Source organism: Crocodylus porosus, unplaced genomic scaffold, assembly GCF_001723895.1.
Source record: "Crocodylus porosus isolate Cpor-Errol unplaced genomic scaffold, CroPor_comp1, whole genome shotgun sequence".
Lineage (NCBI taxonomy): Eukaryota > Metazoa > Chordata > Crocodylia > Crocodylidae > Crocodylus > Crocodylus porosus.
Genome location: NW_017728911.1, coordinates 4,690,653 through 4,696,206, shown reverse-complemented (window position 1 = coordinate 4,696,206; position 5,554 = coordinate 4,690,653). Strand labels below are relative to the sequence as shown.

Here is a 5,554-nt window from a genome sequence, read left to right as displayed (position 1 = left end):
ATCCCTTAGGATGTTGGCGTCGGCCAGTCCATTAAGGATGGCCTCTTTAATAAACTTTTCTAAGATCTTCCCCAGGATAGAAGTCAGGCTGACGGGTCTATAGTTAGCCAGATCCTCTTTCCTCCCTTTCTTGAAGATAGGCACCACATTGGCCTTCTTCCAGTCTTCAGGCACTTCACCAGAGTGCCAGGAGTTTTCAAAGATCCGTGCCAGGGGCTGGGCTATGATGCTCACCAGCTCCTTGAGTACCCTGGGGTGTAGATTGTCAGGGCCGGCTGACTTGACGGTATCCAGCTTCTCAAGATGTTCCTTAACTTTACCTTATGGGGTAAAGTTAACACACCAGAGGGTAGGGGACTAATCCAGGCAGATCTGGACAGGTTGGGAAAATGGGTGGAACAGAACAGGATGTGGTTCAATAAGGACAAATGCAAGTGCTGCACTTAGGAAGAAGGAATCACCAGCATGCTTACAGGCTGGGAGAGGACCTTCTCAGCAGCATGGCAGAGGAAAGGGATCTTGGAGTCATTGCTGACACCAAGATGAACATGACAATGTGACAAAGCCATCAGTAAAGCTAACCATACTTTATTGTGCATTAGCAGGTGCATGACAAACAGGTTCAGGGAGGTGATACTTCCCCTCTATGCAGCATTAGTCAGGCTGCAGTTGGAGTACTGCATCCAGTTTTGAGCACTGTGCTTCAAGAGGGATGTGGACAACCTCAAGAGGGTTCAGAGGAAGGTCAATTATATGGTTATGGGGCTACAGGGAAAACCTCACGAGGAGAGACTGAGGGCCCTGGATCTCTTCAGCCACTGCAAGAGAAGGGTGAGAGGTGATCTTATGGCCACTTACAAATTCATCAGGGGAGGACAGCATGGAATAGGAGATTCCCTATTTACCAGGGCACCCCTTAGGGTAACTAGGAACAACAACAACAGACTGGCAGAGATCAGATTTAGTTTAGACATCAGGAAGAACTTTTTTATGGTAAGGGTTGCCAGAATCTGGAATGGGCTTCCAAGGGAGGTAGTGCTCTCCCTTACCCTGGGGAACTTTAAGAGGAGGCTAGACATGCACCTGGCTGGGGTCATCTGACCCCAGTGCTCTTTCCTGCCCAGGGCAGGGGGTTGAACTTGATGATCTGCTAAGGTCACTTCCAACCCACACATCTATGAATAAGGGCATGGTTTTCATTCATGGTCTTTGGGCTGAGATATTGGAGGTGCCGTAGCACCAACTCTCTCACTAAATTTGGTGGAAGCTGTGGGTGCTTGGCATGTCCAAAACTCAGGCCATTTCCTTTTGCATCTGGGAAAAAGGGTTATATGGAAAAACATTTGACACCCTGTCTGTGCTGGTATGGGTTGCAAGAGCCCCCAGTCTATATCTCAGGAGTCTGAGAGAACTCCAGCAAAATAGGGAGGATAAAAGTTGACATGCCAGATGTTTCCATTAGTGATGTAGCAATCAAATCACCTTTCAGATTTTGTTAAAACACTACGAAAGAACTGAAAAACCAGAACCCCCATTTCTGCCCTTCTTCAGGTCACCTTTACCTGTGTGTGACACAGGGGTATCATAACTGCAGAAACATACCCAAGGCAAGGCGTAGTCAAACATGTCTGCACTATGGGAGCAGGGCCCTCTTCCTTGGATCTCTTGAATGTATTTTAAAAATCCTTGCAGGGCATTGACTATGCCCTCACCCCCCTGCTTTACCTGTAGCAGGGTAGGGTTTTCTTGGTGTTGTGGGCCAATGTGCCTTGTAACTGTATGACAGAGGAGTTTGTGTAGTTTTAGGAATAGGTTATACAAGCACTTGTATGGGACAATTTGGATAGGAAGGATCCTGGCTTGAGCATAGGGTTGGACTAGATGACCTCCTCTGGTTGCCCTCCAGCCCTGCTTTTGTATGACTGTCACACACTCACTTAGGGCCTGTCCCTTAGTTGGATGATTTCTCCCTTCACTCTGGCAACGTGAAGGGGTCTGAAAGTAAGTGTAAACAGCCTCCTTGTTCCTGAAGTCTCCCCAGCTTCCATTCCTATGCTGGGAACAGATCATGCAGAGGATCTCTGTTTGCTTGGACCCAGGGGAGGGGATGGGATGTATCAAGTTAGTTAAGCCACCGGGTTGGCTTGTGGCTCAGAAGCTGCCTACATGCTGAGACTTGCATATCCTTCAACCTCTAGTGTAAGTGTGTGCACACGGAGTAGTAGACAAAGCGAGGCATCACCAGAACAGCTGGAGTTCCTCAGGGCACATATCTGTAGTGCTCAGGGGATTTGCAGCCTCCTGTGCTGCACTATGCCCTATCCAGACGTAGACATTAGTGTCTTGTATGGTTGCCCATCACCACTCTATCTCAACACCCTCTAAGTAAATTCAATCAGCAGGAACAAAGTCCCTAGTAAACTTCTTTGAGTCTCTATCACCTGTTCAATTTTGGCAATAAAAGTTGTGTTGTGGAAGAAAGGCAACTGGTTAATTCATTTGCTTCAGGGTTCTTTGGCTGGGTCATGCTTGATTTGATGTTGAAAAAAGTGTCACTCAATTTTGTCTCCAACGTGCCACCCTGCCCTGCCTTCTGTTTTACTATGGTGGGAAGCTGTTCTACTCAGTTCACTCAGAGGGACACAGTACATTACTGGGCCCAACACAGAAACAGATACTGGCCCCCATGCTCCCCCAAGATGGAGAGAAGAGCATGTAGGAAGGAAGGAAGGATGGATGGATTTCTAACTTGGGTTAGCTAGCACACCACTCACTCCAGTAGCTGAATCTAGGCTGCTTCAGTGCATCTAGCTGGGAACCTGGGACAGCCCCTCAAAAACTAGATCTGGTCAGCCCAGGGGGATGAAAAGTACTAAGCTGTCCTCCTTAGCAAGGCCAAACTAATAGATAGGGCTGAACAAATAATTCATTCATCATTGATAAGAGGATTATCAAAGGTGAAAATGAGAACTGGGCACTTAATTTCCATTCATGTTACCGCAAATCTCCCTTTGGCTTGATTAATTTGCTGCTTTTTTTCTGTGACTGTAAAAGGGTAGCCTGCCCATTCAATGGCCTGACACTGGTCAGCCATGTTCAGCTAGCCCTGTCTGTTGACTTAGGATGGAGAAGTCCTAGTGGAAGGTCTCTGGCTGGGAAGAAAGCACAGAGACCTCTAGGGAGCGTGTGGCCTGCAGACCAGGAACTACCTGCTGCCTTCCAGGAGACTTGGTACAGGAGAAGCGGCAAAAGAAGCTGGTGCTGTTGGGCCTTGCCTGCAAAGAAGGGAGCTGCAGGTTGGTCTCAGAGGCTGAGATGACACTGAAAGAAATCTCCTGTGGTGAAGACTAAGGAGGGCCATGCCTTCGAGGAACTCAGGAGATGGAGAAGAGATGCATTCCAGAGGAGGTGAGTGAGGAGACGGCCTGAGGAAGCAACAAGGCATGGGTGGAAAATTGGCTCTGGCAGTTTTATGCAGGGGTTGTGGTTTGGCACCTAGGAGTGTGAGTGAGGTGGAGTCACTACAGATCAGAGGAAAGACTGTAGGGTACTATCCCCAAGACGGGAGGGGGCTATAGAGATGCACTTTGGAGTCTGGGGTCATGAATGAATCACCTGTTGGGGCACAGCAATTGATGGTGAGAAAGGGACACTTCGAGCAAGCTCACCGCAGTGCTCCAGGTAACTGAGGGGCGGAGAGGAGCACCCACAGTGCAGCATGCGACAGCAAACCACAGTTCTCACTGTTCTTCAAGTTCATAATGTGCTCACTGGTTATGATTGGTTGGGCAAGTCACATGGTAGCACCTCTGTTCTCTGATTGAACAAATGCATCAGGTTCAGCCAACACTTGCAAAGAGTCATTTTGAAACTTTTCATTCTCCAAACAGTTGAGTGTGCAATTGAGATTCAGTCTGTCCGGGCTGATGAATGTACACCACATGTTTCTGGAAAGCAAAAACAAAGGGCATGAGCATGGCCGGCAGCACTGGGATGTAACCTTTGCCCCCAGTCCTGGAGTGAGGTTTACCCCTGGCAAATTAAAGCCACTGATTTTTTTCAATATTTGACAACTCTAATTATTACTAATTAGCACTGACATCAGTCTTTTCAAAGTACTTTTGGTCTGCTCGATCAGTCCTACTTGCAGCATCCCTGTGAAACAGAGTTCAACCTGATGGGCAGGGAAACTACAGCACAGATGTTACTGTTGTGTTGCTCATTTCAGACCCTGGGTTTAAGAAGACCCTGGGTTTGTGACTCCTGAATTCAGAGCTGTGTGCTGTGCTGAGATGCTCCATCTTGTCCTTGATATTTAAACTGAGTAATATTCAAAACACTTTGTACTGAGCACCTGAAGCAGGGAAAAGTGAAGGGAATAAAGGACTGGCCAGAGAGAGAGAGCACAGATGGTTAAATTTACACTGTAAACTGGTGTACGAGGGACAGAGGCACGTCAGTTAGGGGCTTGTACCTAAGAAATGCTGAGCCACCACTGGAGGCAGGAAGTTCACTGGCTGACAAATGTACTCAGCCTCTTCTTACAGGATCATGCCCTAAACCAGCTACAGATCCACCCCTACTGTAACAGTATCATGGACTAGATATTAGAATATACTAGTGTAACCAATGGCATATTAGTTGTGACCCTGCACTGCCAGGCTTTGTGGATTTCCTTACCCCCAGCCTGAACTAGGTGGACAGATACACTGTTGCTAACATTGGTGTAGAAAATCAAGATAGGCCAGGGGTCAGCAACCTACGGCCTGTGAGCTGGATCCAGCCCACAGCAACCTTTGGCAGCGGGAGCCTTGGTCTGTAGGCACTCTGCCTGTGGCATAGCGGGGACGAGGAGCAGTGGGAGATGTCCTAGTGTTGGCTCGGCTGCCTTTGACCCAGATTGGGTTGTTCTGGCCCATGGGTGGAAGAGGTTGCTTGCCCCTCCAAAAGGTGCATTGCAGGGAGCCACCCGAAACCCCCCCCAAATGGACTTTAAGGCCTGCGGGACAGCCCTTGGCCAGTGAGCCACCACATGGCTTTGACTGCACCCGTGGTGTGGATAAGGAAGGCTGAAGATATCATCTACCTACATCCCACTATCCTCTAATATCGAGAGCACATGAAATAAATCTAGCTTTATTTCCTTCCCTCTCCACTGGAAACGCACAGCAGGTGGCCTGCTCTGCGTTCAAGCCCAAAGGGTCCCTGATATTGTTGGAGCATTTACACACCACGTCAGGTCTCACGATCCCCAACATCTGCTGGCGCCTCAGCCACAGCTCTGCTCTCCTCGCCCACCCGCGAGCGCAGCCCCAGGAGCCAGGACATCCAGCTCTAGCTCCCATCTGCCCCAGCCCGTGCCTCAGTTTCCCTGGTGGAAGATGGGGGAGAAACACTCCTACCTACCCGGCGTGTTGGAAAGTTTAATGGGGCGTGCTCCTCGAGCGCCCCAGGTCCGGCACCTCCCGCAGGGAGCTCCCAGGAGGGCGCCCGGCTCCACAGGCTGGGGCGAATCCGCCAGAGCGGCCGCGGCTCCGCGCTCGCAAATGGCCGC

General features: G+C 49.5%; 1 long non-coding RNA gene across 3 annotated transcripts in view; it reads right to left on the bottom strand.

The window, feature by feature from the left end:
- Nucleotides 1-5,554, bottom strand: part of LOC109308879 — an 11,962-nt gene that overhangs the window by 4,660 nt on the left and 1,748 nt on the right. The window contains exons 1-2 of one of the 3 annotated variants that reach the window (XR_002100721.1): nt 5,407-5,548; nt 3,616-3,947 (exon numbers count right to left, since the gene is read on the bottom strand). This is a non-coding gene — a long non-coding RNA (uncharacterized LOC109308879). Of the gene's footprint in view, nt 1-3,615; nt 3,948-5,406; nt 5,549-5,554 lie in introns of those variants that run through there. The other 2 variants (XR_002100723.1, XR_002100722.1) reach the window with 2 other exon arrangements.